At 43.5% G+C, this 16,462-nt stretch overlaps 1 protein-coding gene across 2 annotated transcripts in view; it reads right to left on the bottom strand.

Moving 5' to 3' along the window:
* Window positions 1–16,462, bottom strand: part of GAB1 (GRB2 associated binding protein 1) — a 127,891-nt gene that overhangs the window by 65,583 nt on the left and 45,846 nt on the right. The window lies entirely within an intron of this gene.

The raw sequence follows: 16,462 nt of genomic DNA, 5'->3' as shown, positions 1-16,462 counted from the left end.
TCTCAATGTCTTTCTTCAGTAAAGTAGGCACTATTAGAAAGAAAATGGCCTTAAACAGAATGTGGCGTTTGATAATTCGCTCATTCACCAATTGAAAGCATGGGCTAGTTTAGATGATCTCTAAAGGCTGTTCCCCACAACAGTAATAATCATCACTGACATTTACTGAGTACTAAGTACCAGGCACTGTTCTAAGCACTTTATACATTAACACAGTTCTCACCACAACCCTATGAGGTAGGCACTGTACTCATTCCCATTTACAGAGGAGAATACGAGTCACAGAGAAATTAAGTAACTTGCTGCAAGTGGTAAAGCCAGGATTTGAACCAATGTCCCCCGGCCCCAGAGTCTGTACCTTAACCACTTAACATTATACTATCTGTCTAAGACAGGGGGCAGCAAACTTTTTTTTTTTTGCGGTATGCGGGCCTCTCACTGTTGTGGCCTCTCCCGTTGCGGAGCACAGGCTCCGGACTCGCAGGCTCAGCGGCCATGGCTCACGGGCCCAGCCGCTCCGCGGCATGTGGGATCTTCCCGGACCAGGGCACAAACCTGCATCCCCTGCATCGGCAGGCGGACTCTCAACCACTGCACCACCAGGGAAGCCCAGCAAACTTTTTTGTAACGGCTCAGATAGCAAATATTTCAGGCACTGCAGGCTACACATGGTCTCTGTCTCATATTCTTCTTTTATTTTTTTTACAATCTTTTAAAAATATAACGAGCCTTCTTAGATATAATCAGACCTACAAGGCTGTAGCTTGCTGGCCCCTGGGCTATGATTTTATTAATTCATATGCACCACTCTACTACTTTTTATTTAGACAATTTCAGACAGAAGCAAAGGTGAAAGATTCCAGATGGGTAGTTTATAACGCATAGCCAATGAATGCCCAAGAGCTACCAATCATAGGTTGCCACTGCAACAGTAAAGGTAAAGAAAATGCAAACATCCTGGAAGCAACCTAAGCGTCCGTCAGCAGGTGAATGGATAAAGAAGATGTGGTATATATATACATATATACAATGGAATACTACTCAGCCTTAAAAAGGAATGGAATTTTGCCATTTGCAGCACCATGGATGGACTTGTAGGATATCATGCTAAGTGAAATAAGTCAGACAGAGAAAGACAAATACTGTATGATATAACTTATACATGGAATCTAAGAAGTACAATGAACTAGTGAATATACCAAAAAAGAAGCAAACTCACTTCTCAATAGAGAACAAACTATTGGTTACCAGTGGGGAGAGGGAAGGAGAAGTGGCAATACAGGGGTAGGGGATTAAGAAGTACAAACTATGGGTATAAAATAAGCTACAAAGATATACTGTACAAAACAAGGAATACAGCCAATATTTTATAGTAATTATAAATGGAGCATAACCTTTAAAACTTGTGAATCACTATACTGTACACCCATAACTTATTTAATATTGTGCAGCAACTATACCTCAATTTTAAAAAAAGAAGGGACTTACTTGGTGGAGTAGTGGTTAAGAATCCGCCTGCCAATGCAGGGGACATGGGTTTGAGCCCTGGTCCCGGAAGATTCCACATGCCGCAGAGCAACTAAGCCCATGCGCCACAACTACTGAAGCCTGCGTGCCTAGAGCCCGTGCTCTGCAACGAGAGGCCACCGCAATGAGAAGCCCGTGCACCGCAACGATGAGTAGCCCCCGTTCGCCGCAACTAGAGAAAGCCCGCGTGCAGCAACGAAGACCCAACACAGTCAAAAATAGATAAATAAATAAATAAGTTTATTTTCAAAATTAATTAATTAAAAAGAAAATGCAAGCATCAGAATCAAAGAACTGTAGGGGGTTTGTGAACACACAGAAGGACACAGAGCTTATAGACATGAACCAGGTACAGTTATCACTAATGGGAATTCATAAAAAACAAAAATCTAAGTACGCCTCAGCAACCTAGTATATATTTCACAAGTAGAAAACTCTGGATATCCCTTCCTTTATCTGTTGGACAAAACTACTATTGTAATCTGCTCCCTGACATCTAACAACAGCATCTGCAATATTAAAGAAATGCCTTCTTTTTCCAAGTCCTTCATACTAGTTCATTATTGAATTATCAAAATATGTCAGAAAGTAAAGAGTAGCTAATTAACTCCTAGCCCAAGAACGCTGAAGAATTTGGAAATCGTAAGAATCTGAACTTCATCCACTGGAATTCTTGCTGAGTCTCCGGCAACAGGAACATAAATTATCAACACGTCATCACCACTTACCACCCTCTAAGATTTCAGAATTTTTGAAATAAGTTTTCGTAGTCTCCATATATTTCACCGCAACTTAATTTTCCTTTAAAAAACAAAAACTCCATTTCAACAGCATAGCAATCATTTTGATAAAAGCAATCAGAAACTAGGAATTTAAGCACTATATTTTGACTGTACAAGTCAAGTCATACAGGTCAATCTACAAAATCCCACCTCTTAGGAAACTTAACTTCCTTAGAGGTAAACACTTCCATGAAATCTGGTTCAGAGGATATGCTGTTATTTTTGTCATTTTGCTGGGGGAAAAATAAAAATTGAGAAGCAGTCTCACTTCTCCTTTCTTTCCTATGAACTTTGGACCATCTGTTTAAAATAGCTGCAGCTATTTTCAGTGGTTAGGCAAAGGGTTACTTACAAAAACAAAAACCAATGCCTGCTCATGTCTGAGCATTACTTGCATACAAAAGAGTCTAGAGTAAGTTACTTGCCAAGTCTAAAATTGTAGGAGATTTTAAAAAATATTATGGAGAGACTCAGGACATCATTTCATTCCTTCTAATTGTTTCTTAGCAACTGCTAAATGCACAAGAATAAAATAATTTGGAGATCATTTTTATTAGCATTTGAAAATATTCTGCTCTAATACTAGATCTTTACCCCCAACTTGGCTGTCCTTAAGAATCTGTGCATTTCTTCTGTTGAGAAAAGTTGCTTATTGAATAGTTCATCTTTTTACCTGAAGTACTTGCCTTTAAATGCAGAAACTCGTGTATTTGTCTTTTCTCTGGCAACAGTGACAAGTCAGAGATAACTCAGTGAATATTTATGTAATTTTTTCCTTTGCATAGCACAAAGTATATCTTTGAAAGAGAAAAAGATGAATAAGACTTCTCTGTGCAAGTCTCCACTTCTCTGCCTTTCTTTTCTGTGCTTTGAAATAACTTCCTCACGCCTAGAAAAAGTTTCTCTAGAAGCCACTGTCCTTTGTCCTTGCCGGGTCACATGAGGGGTTAAGTTTTACTTACAGAGCAGGCCTTTCAAGAAGAGCACAGCTAATCAGCCTTCACTCCATTTATCACATTCCCACCCCTTCTACAGCTTTCTACCCACCCTTTCTACTCTGCCTCAAGGTTTACCTGGGTTTGCCATTAACACTTAAAGGACTCCCTCCCTCAGAAAACAACTAACCTCTTAGGGGAGACACAAATTCTGTACTGCAACAGCTCTTTCATTCCTCTTCCCCCAGAGCCGGGATATTAAAACCCTCACTTGAGATGTTATTTTTTAATAAAAAAAATAATGGTTGCATTGATTAAGTCCTGCTCCCCCAAGTCTGTTTTTCCATCTTTCCACCGTGAATGCCTTGTAACTGGGTACATGATGTCCAGTACCCAGAATCTAGAAATTCTACTTCCAGCCTCTCTGGCAGCCAGATGTGGTCAGGTGAGTGCAGGGGTGTGTACCTTTTCTGGGTCTGGGCCTGAAGACACTGAGCATGACACCTCCACACTCTTTCCCCTCCCCTCAAGCCTGGACACAGAAGTGCCCATGACCTCACTCTGACCATGCAGATGGACTCTGCGATATCAGAAGGATGGAGTAACAAAGTAGAAAACCTGAGTCCCTGGATTTCTGCAAGGAGTATGACTGCCTTGCCTTGCAAGCCTGGATGCACTAACTAAAGTTGTATCTTCTTTAATTCACTGTATTTTGGGATCCCTTTGTTCCAACAGCATTGGTTTTATCACAGTCGATGCAAGCACTGTACGTAGCACTGTTCTGAGAGCCTTCCATGAATTATCTCATTAATGAACCTCTGAGCAAAGTACTGTTACTGTTCCCAGTTTCCAGATGAAGAAACATAGACTTGGAGGATTGAGTGACTTTTTCCAAGGACAAAAGGACGTTGCAATGATCAAAACTGCAGGTCTGTACGATGCAAAATTCAAACGCCCATCCACTACACTGCAGTGTCCCCTACGGATCACTTTGCAAATCATCTCCCTCCGGCTGAGATTTTTCTGCTGTGTTATCTCTTACATATCCAGAGAAGAAATATTACGAGCTCAAAATGAAGAGGTATAAATTATATTTGGTTGCTCGTAAACATCGCTAACCTACTGTTTGTTGAAGATCAAAATTTGTAAAAAAAAAAAAAAACCCAAGCTTCAAAGGAATCAGACAGCAGCAAGTTGAAAGAGGCTTCTCGGTGAAACCTTCTACTTCCTTTCCAAAATTCTATTATGTGACACACAAAGCCTAGATCTGTACCTCAAATCAGTGCTGTAACACAAGCTTAATTCAAAATGAGCTCATCTTGGCTGTGTTTAATATCATGCTTATTATGAAAGGGGACATGAACCCCTTACCCAACACTGGGGTCTTCCTTTCAGTAATAGGAGGCCACACACCGTCACTCCTCATGAACTTTTTAAACTAAAACCAGGAGAGGTGCCAGGGACATGTGTACTGGAGGAGACTGGTAAGGTGAAGGCAAGAGGGGGATTAGAAAGATCAGCTTCTTTTGTCTTTACATTTCACCTCTGGAAAAAAAATCATTTTGCTGAAGAGTCCATGTAATCTTCCAGAAAGCTCTTATAAGTAAGAGCTTTATTTATTCCTTCCTTTATTAAGAGCCATTTATTTACTCGTTCAGCGCATATGTATTGAACACTTAATGGCTGTTGATTACTGTGCCAGGCACTGGACACAGAAGAGTAAGTACAGGATGAGTTAAGAGACAGAAGGTGGTTTTTTATCGTAACTTAAGCTTGAGTAAAAATTCCAGAATAAATTGTTTAATTCTTTAATAATTGCACAGACTGTAAGAAAAGAAGGCCCTTCCCTTCCCTCCTTTTTTTCTTTTTTTTTTTTTTTTTGCTGTACGCGGGCCTCTCACTGTTGGGCCCTCTCCCGTTGCGGAGCCCAGGCTCCAGACATGCAGGCTCAGTGGCCATGGCTCATGGGCCCAGCCGCTCCATGGCATGTGGGATCTTCCCAGACCGGGGCACGAACCCATGTCCCCCGCATCGGCAGGCGGACTCTCAACCACTGCGCCACCAGGGAAGCCCCCCCTTCCCTCCTTTCTGACAAAAGAGGCTGTAAGCACTATTTCTAGGTGTGCTTCAAGCATCAGCTCTTGAACTCCCAGGTGGAGCTGTACCATTTTGTCTAGGTAGTATCGTTCCTTCCGACCCTTTCAGAAAGTCTGAATACACATTTAAAATTCATGCTTATCCATCTGCTTCCTGCCATCATTGCCAACTTCACTAAGTTTTTGTTTTTCTAATTAAATTTATTTATTTATTTATGGTTGCACTGGGTCTTCGTTGCTGTGCGTGGGCTTTCTCTAGTTGCGGTGAGCGGGGGCTACCCTTCATCACGGTGCACAGGGGCTTCTCATTGCGGTGGCTTCTCTTGTTGTGCAGCACGGGCTCTAGGCGCGCGGGCTTCAGCTGTTGCAGCACGTGGGCTCAGTAGTTGCGGCGCATGGGCTTAGTTGCCCCATGGCATGTGGGATCTTCCTGGGCCAGGGATAGAACCCATATCCCCTGCATTGGCAGGCGGATTTTTAACCACTGAGCCACCAGGGAAGTCCCGTCACTAGGTTTTAATTAACAGGAGATGGATAAGTGGACAGCATGAATTCTTTCCCAGCGTAAGCAAGTATCTCATGATTTAGATGGGTCCCCTCGTTCTAGGCTTGGTTAAAAAGACAGAGGGAGCAAAAGCAGTTGGCACTCCATAGGGTACATCATTTCTATAAACATAAAAGTTCCTCTGACATTTGATGAGCGACTGTGGAAAGATGAAGCTGTGAAAATGCTACCTTCTGTGATTATGATGGGAGTGATTTTAGATGGTTCATCTACATGATAAGGTATGTCTCTGGCAGCACTGGTTAGAAAGGGCTCCAATCCCACCCTGGGAGTGGATTAAGAGGCTTTTCTGCAGGTGGCCCATCTCCTGTACTCGGGGTCTGTGTCCACATGTTCCCCCTTAGGCCTCACACAAGGGCTGTATGGTTTCTGGCTCAGCCTTGGCTTCCAAGGAACTGCTTGAAACTTCCAAATGCATTATATATATATATATATATATATATATATATATATATAAAAATGTATATGTATATATATACACACACACACACATACATATGGAATTCCCTGGCAGTCCAGTGGTTAGGACTCCGTGCTTTCACTGCCGAGGGCCCAGGTTTGATCCCTGGTAAAGGAACTAAGATCCTGCAAGCCTCTTGGCGGCCAAAAAAAAAAAAAAAAAAAAAAGAATGCATTCAATACTGCTTCCAGTCTGAAGAAAACACTTTTACAACATAGTGTTCATCTTCTAAAAACTCGCTAAAATACTGCACTGAGTTTTTGAAGATCTTAAGCGGCACTCATTTTCCACATAATTAATCAGAGCCCTATTTTCATTTGCACCTAAATTCCTCCAGGTAAGTCAGTTTCATTTTCCGTTTGTTACAGGCATTCATTTGTAGACAGCATCACTCCACCACTGACCAGCACCTACTAGGTAAAAGTGAAGAGGGCAGGGCTCAGGTGGACCTGGACTCAGCCTCAGAGGCCTTACAGCCCCTGAGAGACTAGAAACAGACACAGGATGACTAACCAACACCCCCCCCCCCGCCCCCCCGCCCCGCACAGAAAGTAGCGAGTGCCGTAAGATGCCAACAAAGCACTAGAAGCGTTTGAGGAGGGAGCGCTTACCCTTAGGTTGGGAGACAGGGCCCAGCTGGAAAGGGAAATCCAAATGTGGGAGGCACCAAAAGGAAGTCAGCACCCGCATCTGCCCGGCTATGAATGTGCCTACCCTGCACCCACCGTGGCCTAGGTCCCCAAAGCCTTTCGATAGAGCGAGGCTAAGGTGGTGATAGGAGCAGATCCGTGGAGACAGCCAAGTGCAGAGTGGGCAAGAGGTGTTTCTGTGAGGAAACTGGAGTATGTTTACACACACTCCAGTCCCCAGTTTCCTGGGGACTGGAGTGTGTGTAAGGCTATAAGGAAAACAGGATAGGAAATCAAAGGGTGGAAAGATCTGGAGTGACCAGCCAAGGAGCTGGGCCTGTATTGAGTAGATAACGGGACCCACTGGAAGTCCTTCAAAGGGGAGTAACCGAAGAGACACACTGACAGAATTCCCTGGTGGTCCAGTGGATGAGACGTGGCCTTCCAATGTAGGGGATGCGGGTTCGATCCCTGGTCGGGGAGCTGGGAATCCCACATGCCTTGCAGCCCAAAAGCCAAACATAAAAAACAGAAGCCATGTTGTAACAAATTCAATGAAGACTTTAAAAATGGTCCACATCAAAAAAAAAAAAAAAAAAAAAAGCCACACTGAAAGGAGGTTACCTTGGGTGGTTTGGAGGCTGAGGTTCTATGCAGGGAGACCAGTGAGGACGCAATGGGAAAAGAAGATCTGACGCACGGTAGCGGCAGTGGGAACGCAGCAAGCATCCAGTGCAAGACAGAGGAGAGGGCTGCAGGGCAGGGGGTGGCGGGGAGCGGTACTTGAGTCATGAGGCTCCACTTTAAAGATGGAAGCTCACTTCAGGAAGCAGCCTTCTGTAGCTGCCCCCTTCACCTCCACCAGGCTCCTTCAGGCCTGGCTCCTTACATCTTTCCCAGTGCTTTCCCAATGCTTCTTCAATGACCACCCACACACAAACTCACGCTCCCGGGCTCATTAGTCTTCATAAGACCCAACTCCTAACTCTGAATTTCCAAGGCAGTGACTCACCTGCTTACCAGAGACTATCAACTGCTCCCTTAATAGTCATTTCCCCCTTTTCTATAGTAGAGGTCAGCAAACCTCTGTAAAGCGCCAGGTAGTCAATACTTTAGGCTTTGCAGGCAGGAAGGTCGTCACAACCCCTCACCTCTTCCATGGTAATGGGATAGCTGCTGTGGACAATTCATAAACGAATGGGTCTGGCTGTGTTCCTATATAATTTGTTTCTAAAATTTTGTGTCTTTTTACCGAGCTATAGTTAATTTACAATGTCGTGTTAGTTTCAGGTGTACAGCAAAGTGATTCAGATATACATATACACATATATATGTGTGTGTGTATCTATATATTCTTTTTCAGATTCTTTTCCATTCAATAAGATATTGAATATTGTTCCCTGTACTATACAGTAGGACCTTGTTGTTTACCTATTGCGTATATAGTATTGTGAATATGTTAATCCCAAACTCCTAATTTTCCTCCCTACCCCCTACTATCCCCTTTGGTAACCATAAGCCTATCCAATTTTATTTACAATGACAGGTAGCTGGCTCATTAGATGCTCAGACCACTGTTTGCCAGCTCCCGTTCTACAGTACCAGAAGCCTTCGCAGGGTGTCTGGCTTGCTAAAGATGACATTTTCCAGCCTCCCTTACAGCTAGTTGTGGTCGTGTGACTCTGAGTGAAAATGATCTGTACAACATCTAGATCATGTCCCTTCTCTTGGCTGAAAAGAGGTCATGGTGAGTCACCTTGACTGTGAAGATGGGGGCAGCACTCACGGGATAGCAGAGAAACAAGATGGAAGGAATTTGAGGCTTCCTACTTCTCCCGGAGTACGGACCATCTGGACTGTTCTAAGAAAAAGGAAAAAGCCCCCCCAAACCTTTTAACTTAAGTCAGTGTACTTTGGGGCATCTCTTTATAAAGCTTTGCGTTTTCGAGTTTAGCTCAGTGCACGAGGAGGCTGTATTCAGAAGGGGAAACGACTTTGTTGCAGAGCTACCGCATAATCAATGATCAATCAAGCACCCAGAGGGTGGTCGGACGACTCGGCACACATCTATCATCAACACAGCACGAATCTATCATCATCATGGGAACTAATATTGAGCAAAAGCTTACTCTGTGCCATGCACTTATAAAATACAAGCTCTCGCTTATCTTGAAAGCAATTCTTATTCCCATCATTTTTTACAGATGACGTTCAGAAAGATTAAGAAATATGCCCAAAGTCATACTACTCCAAAGTAGCTGCACAGATATATAAACTCGGGGACACATGATTCTCCAGCACGTTCTTCTGCCCACATCAGCTCCCTTGTGTCGAGGACAAGCCACAGTAGTCAATTCTAGGGTGATTTTCAGAGAAGGTTCTGTGACTGCAGGCTTAGTTTTCAAACTGAAAAGCGTCACTAAGATTCACTGACTGACGGCTCCATTTGGTTTCATCACTACTCCCCGTGAGGCGCCAGAATGACACAAGGCTAAATGACTGATTCCTTTGAAAGACTCTGAGAACGCCAGAATGTGGATTGCATGAGACAGCCACAGGGGCTGCCAACTCGGCCCCAGCTTTGCCACTACCTCCTATTTCGCTGCCCATTAGAAGTTAACTGCCCTGACACCTGCTACCCCAGGCTGAACAGAGGCTGCAAAGCAGTTTCAAAATATGCCAGCAGAGGAGGAGAGCTTCTTTTCTCTCCAGGAAAGGGTGAGCAAGGCCACCGACATTTACTGTTGACCCTAGGCTGTGAGGTGTAGCAGCCGTCTCTGCTGGGGTCTTGGCACCCATCATGGGGACCATCTGCCTCTGTTTCCCTGACGGCACGGCCTGTCCTGTCCTGTACAGCCTGGAGGCCCAAGGAAAGTCAAGTTCACCTCCAAATTACAGCCTAGCTGATGGTACCAACTGACTGCGGTAGGTGAACCCAAAATTCAGGTGCAAAAGATTTTCATCTTATTTCAGGTTTAAAAGAAAGAACTATTTCAGGGGCTTCCCTGGTGGTGCAGTGGTTAGGAATCCGCCTGCTAATACAGGGGACACGGGTTCGAGCCCTGGTCCGGGAAGGTCCCACATGCCGCAGAGCAACTAAGCCCATGCGCCACTGCTACTGAGCCTGCGCTCTAGAGCCCGTGAGCCACAACTACTGAAGCCCGCGCACCTAGAGCCCGTGCTCTGCAACAAGAGAAGCCACTTCAATGAGAAGCCTGCGCACCACAACGAAGAGTAGCCCCCGCTCACCTCAACTAGAGAAAACCCGCGTGCAGCAACAAGACCTGATGCAGCCAAAAAAAGAAAAAAAAAAGAAAGCTATTTTAAAATTAGTTTGATTTTTTTTTTAAGTCTTTTTTTTTTTTTTTTGGCTGTATCATGAGGCATGTGGCTCTTTAGTTTCCCGACCAGGGATTGAACCCGCGGCCCTTGCCGTGGAAGTGCAGAGTCTCAAGCACTGGACCGCCAGGGAAGTCCCTAGTTTGATTTTTTTAATAGGATAAGTTCATTTTTGAAAACATCACTTGTTTAATCAGCTGTGAATGGCTAATTAAACATTAATTACTTATAATTAGTTGTTGCTATACCAAGAATTATATAAAGTACATGTTTTATTATAGAAATGTCGTAAACATTAAATAAATTTATCTTGAGTAAAGCACAAAATTAACACGTTCTTAATTACTTTTTTAACCCAATTATTTTTAAAATTAGGAAGAAAGACCTCACCCCCAAAATGCACGTTTTTCTTTGGCACGTCTTTAATAAGTATTTCCAGAGCCATATTACAATGGATGCCAAACTGCAGCTACTTAAAATCATATTTTCAAAGAATAGTTTTGGGGACTTCCCTGGTGGCGCAGTGGTTGAGAGTCCGCCTGCCGATGCAGGGGACACGGGTTCGTGCCCCGGTCCCGGAAGATCCCACATGCCGCGGAGCGGCTGGGCCCCGTGAGCCACGACCGCTGAGCCTGAGTGTCTGGAGCCTGTGCTCCGCGACGGGAGAGGCCACAACAGTGAGAGGCTGAGTACCGCAAAAAAAAAAAAAAAAAAAAAAAAAGAATAGTTTTGGGATGTGAGAAAGGTTCTCATATCTATTATTATGCTTTTTAAAAGGCACGTTTCAAAAAGGTTTACAGACATTCTTGTAAAAGAATAACTACATATCCATATAAATAAGCATGGAAAATTAGTCAGTTTTTCTCTGAGTGGTAGTTACAAGTAATTTTTATTGTCTTCTCGGCATTTTCAAAATTTTCTAACATAGCCAAAAAACGTATATTTTTAAAAGAGCTAGACTATATAAAGAGTATGATAACACTAAAAGCTTTCTCCTTTCACTGCATTCTGTAAATGGATGCAGAATGTGGTTTGTGCAAGCTATTTTATATCCAAACCATAGAGAAAAATCTCAGAAATGCCTATATTAAACACCAAGTCTCCGTGCTCTGACACTGCACATTTCAGAAAGATCAGAGGGGCACCATAACATATGGAGATACGCAGCCACTGGGGAGAGGGTCCAGATTCATTACACCCACAGCTATTATCCATGTTTTATCTCCACTAAATTGACATTAAAAATGGAGTAGGGAGTACGTGTAGCACTCAAACACCTGTGACACACCATAATGGAAGAAAAATATTTCCCGTTATTTGAATTCCCAAGTACTGCTTACAGATTCAGAAAACAGCAGAAAACAACTGTGAAACTGAAAAGAAACACATGCACGTCACAATTGAGCAGTTGGTAAGATTAACTAGAAATCAGTTTCTATTTCACAATGGGAGTTACTAAAACCACAGAAAGCCCCACAATTAGGCAACAGGAGTTAGAATCAAGTCTAAAACTGGAGAATGTATCTCTCACCCCCAGTCACAATGCCCAACAGGGTCCGGGGACACACATTTGTTTGCAGATATGAAAAGAAAAAAAAATTTGTAATGGCTCAAGCTAACAGATCGCTGCCCCAGGTTTCACACTAATGGTCATATGATCTCCCAAGTGCTGTTTCTCAGACAAACGTCTCTTTTTTATATAAAGCCAAAGGATCACCAAAAAGGCCTAAGTCAAGCAAGCTCCTATATTTTTAAAATGATGGATCAATCCTCTAACAGAGGAAAACAGGACTTTGAAAGAAATATTTCAGGAAAAGGTGAAGGTAGGGAGGTTCAGGAAAATGTCTGATAAAATTCCATGGCTTTTCCAAAACAACAAAAACATAGTTTCCCAAGCCCCCAATACAAAAGCAGAGCAGAAAATAAAAGTGGGTTCTCAAGCGACACAGTTCCTGAGGGAAACACACTTTCACTTGCTATTTCGACAAATATTTTCCCCACAGGGTTATTTTACTTACAGAGAAAGAAAAAAAACAATATAGATTGAATAGTCCCCAAATGTCACATCTCTTTATATAGACACACACAGTACAGAAATATACAGCTTTATGGAGAAATTTCACCTGCCTTCAATAAATATTTAGTTAACTGAAGATTTTCAACAATAAAACAACAATGGAGAAAGACAAATAATAAATCAGCGTCAGTCTGTCTAACCCGAGAACAAGCAAAACGACAGCTAAAGGAAGAGATAAAGGTTGTAGGGTAAGAGAAAAAAAAATTACTAGGATATTAAGTAAGATTCTGATCCATCAGCACCAATACGAAGAAGACGGCAAACACACCTTATGTGCAGGCTGCCTAGAAGGACAGCTTCCCCGTACCTCTGATTTCCATCATCCTGTTCAGGACCAGCCTAGGAAAGTAATATGCACCCGCAGAAACACTGGCCTGGCCGGCACCCAAGTCAGTGACTTCAACTGCTCCACATTAATAACAAAAGCTGTACAGAGTGGACAGGCAGGGAGCGAGATGAAAGACCGGAGCAGACTTCTAAGAGCAAATCTATCTCCTGTTAAAAGATGCTGGCCAAGCCCTGTTCCTCCTTGATGGAAAAGATCTGTTCTCTTTGTAAAGACTACAGTTATTTCATGTAATGGGTTTAATGTTTGCATGACACTAACAACAAAAAACGATTTTCATGGTAACAGACTGCAGTAAACACAGACTTGTTAGGTGCCAGGGACCATTCTGCGCGCTGCACGCAAATTAACACATGGGATCTCCAACAACCTGATGACGTAAGTGCTACTAGCCTTGGTTTACAGATCGGGAAACTGAGGCACTCAACTGATCAGTGACTTTACCAAAATCACAGAGCTAGGACAGTTGAACCCAGGCTCTCAGGCTCTGGTGGCCAATGGCTTAACCACGACACCAGGCTACCCTGTGCTGAATCCTGCTCATGCCTCCTGCCCTCCATATGCCTTAACCCCACGGAGGTCTCAGACCCTGCTATTCCACAGACTGCAGTTTTGTTGCTGCTTTCTGGCTGCTCCACGGGTTGGAGGGGAAAGGCAGAGAGCTACCTTTCATGGAAGGCCTATTTTATGTCAGCCCCTTCAGAAAAGAGAAATGCTCTCTTCTATCCTGCGATCTCAGCATTATTATTGTAATTTCCGTTTTCTAGATGAAAAACAGGTTCTGAGGTTAAGTGTCAATACCTTGCATAAGGCTAGTGAGAGGCAGTGTTGGCATCAGGACCTAAATCTGTCTGTACTTGGTCTGTGTTCTGGCCACTACAGAAGGCATCTCCCACCTCAGTCACAAATTCATCCCCTAACTGGGGGACACATCTCACAGCCACAGATGAACTCCCATATTTTAACTAATTGTTTCACAAAGGAATGCCGCCTGGACGATTGGGAGGAACAGAGAGGGAAGAAAGGTCAGGAAAATTCCAACACAACAGCCAAAAAACCCTCTTACACCATAGAAAATTCCAGTTAGGTAACAGAAAGCATATTTTGTGCGTACATGCTCAGCACTGCTGCAGAACTATGAATTGTAAATATACAGGACTGGATATTTCTGGTGCACATAAGCTCTGCAAATCATATTACATTTCTTTTTTTTTTTTTTGAAGTTGTCTCAGTAGATCAGGTTCTTTATTTGAAAGGAAAATTTAGTCATGGGCAGTTGACTGCCTTGATAATGCAAATTATTTTGAAGTGGCAAAATAATTTGGTTTCAAAATTTATAGTGGGAAACTCCTGCTAAAACCTTCTGAGCCCTCATCTACTTTGAGAATTAGAACTGTCTCCATAATAATGAAAGACTCCTTGACCAGCTATAGTTTAATTTAAAAAAAGAAAAAGAAAATAACATATTACATTTTAAATGCACTGGAGGAACTAACTCACTATGGAAAAGAATTCTGTGGTCAAATCCATTTGTAAAGTCAAAAGCCCTTTCACATCCTCTAAGTCTCTGAATATTCAAAAGCAGGCATATTCTATTTTCCTAATGAGCTGTATACAAATCCAAATTATTTTACATAGGTTTGGGATCTATTCTGCCTTAAAATTGAAGAAATGGACCATTATACTATTCCCCACTTTCTCCAGCCTGAGGTTCTATAAGTTGCCTATCACACATCAGCATGTAAATTAATTAGCATCTACATCTTAGCTAAGAATTCCTTGAAATAAAAAGAATAAATGGAATCAAAAGATTGATGATTAAAATGAAAAAGTATCAGGAGACTGTGACTCACAAAACATACAGATATGAAGGCTTCAGACTTCAATCTCCTCCCGTTATGGTTAAGAAAACTAAGGCCCAAGAAGTAAATTGATCTTTTCTAAATCTTAGAGTCAGTAGGAGAAACACTAATATCCAATTCAGTACGTGCTGTGTGGTCCAGAATTGGTTCCCTCTAATTATGAGATAATACAGCACTGTAAGCTCTAAAAGAGCAGAAACTGTCGTATGTCTTGTTTCTGTAGCTCCTACAAATTGCCTTGCTTAATGAATAATACTAATTCTCTCTATGGTGGGAGACAGGAATCAGAGGTAGTATAGTAGGCTACCCCCTACTTCACGTCTGGTCTTTGTAGACTGTTAGGCAGATCCTAGGATCTCAGCGAACAGCTGTGCCAATCAGTGCCAACCCTACCCAGAGAACAGAGTGGGTAGCGAGCAGATGTAGCACCTTAAGGACATCCTATGAAAGAGCTCAAGATTTGAAGGCACGAGACACTTGCAAATGAGTTGACTTGTCCAGCTCAGTATTTCTCCCCTCCAGGGAATTCTCTGGCAGTCCACTGGTTAGGACTCTGTTCTTTCACTGCAGAGGGCTCGGGTTCAATCCCTGGTTGGGGAACTAAGATCCCGCAAGCCGAGGTGCAGCCAAAAATTTTTTTAATTTTTTTTTTAATTTTTTTTTTTTTTTTTTTGGTGGTACGCGGGCCTCTCACTGCTGTGGCCTCTCCCACTGCAGAGCACAGCCTCCAGACGCGCAGGCTCAGCGGCCATGGCTCACGGGCCTAGTCGCTCCGCGGCATGTGGGATCTTCCCGGACTGGGGCACGAACCCGTGCCCCCTGCATCGGCAGGCGGACTCTCAACCACTGCGCCACCAGGGAAGCCCTTAATTAATTTTTAAAAAGTTAATTAAAAAAAAAAGATTTCTCCGTTCCAAAAGGAATAAGCTGTACTTCCTGACCTCTAATGGCTGCTTCCAATATTAAATGTTATTATTCTGTTTAGACCCGAAATTTGTAACTTTGACACAAAAAGCAATACTTTAATAAGTCCCTTTCAATGCACCTCTTTGGTGGGTTACCATGAATCTTACATGTATACAAGTAGTCTCACCCCAACCTGCCCCAGTGAATAGGGCGGGGAATGGGAACACTTTGCTCTGCAATGGCCACTCAGCCCCCATTTTCTTTCCTAACACCACTTGCACCAGAAAAGCTCCTGGGTTGGGCGATGAGGCCCATAGCACTTCAAGTGTTACACTTAGCATCAGGGTCTAGGGCCAGGCTTGTCCCATCAAAAATGCTGTTCCAAGGCTGTGGTCCCTCCAGACAGGCTGCCTCTGCTTGGTGTCCAGCGAGGCTTTGAGAACAGGGGGCCCCTCCTCAGAGCTGGTCAACTGCAGGAGGTGCCGACAGTGCAGAGCTGGTCTGAGGCCAGAGGCATGGGTCACAGAGAGGCCAGGGCCGCTGGGAGGCCAGGCTGGAGGGGGAGCCCTGCTGTGTAACCTGAAACTTGAGAAGGTGATTAAGAAAGAGATACTCACACAAAGGAAAGAACAGGAGAGGTTTGAAGACTAGAAACATGAGAGCATTACAGAGAGATTGCTTTGGAAATTCCAACCAACCTTCTCAAAAAAGCAAATGTGGGGCTTCCCTGGTGGCGCAGTGGTTGGGAGTCCGCCTGCCGATGCAGGGGACGCGGGTTCGTGCCCCAGTCCGGGAGGATCCCACATGCCGCGGAGCGGCTGGGCCCGTGAGCCATGGCCGCTGAGCCTGCACATCCGGAGCCTATGCTCCGCAACGGGAGAGGCCACAACAGTGAGAGGCCTGCGTATCGCAAAAAAATAAATAAATAAAAATAAAGC

The sequence above is a fragment of the Delphinus delphis genome, chromosome 5 (assembly GCF_949987515.2).
Source record: "Delphinus delphis chromosome 5, mDelDel1.2, whole genome shotgun sequence".
Lineage (NCBI taxonomy): Eukaryota > Metazoa > Chordata > Mammalia > Artiodactyla > Delphinidae > Delphinus > Delphinus delphis.
The sequence above is the reverse complement of the archived record's forward strand: the minus strand, read 5'-3'. Positions and strand labels throughout refer to the sequence as shown.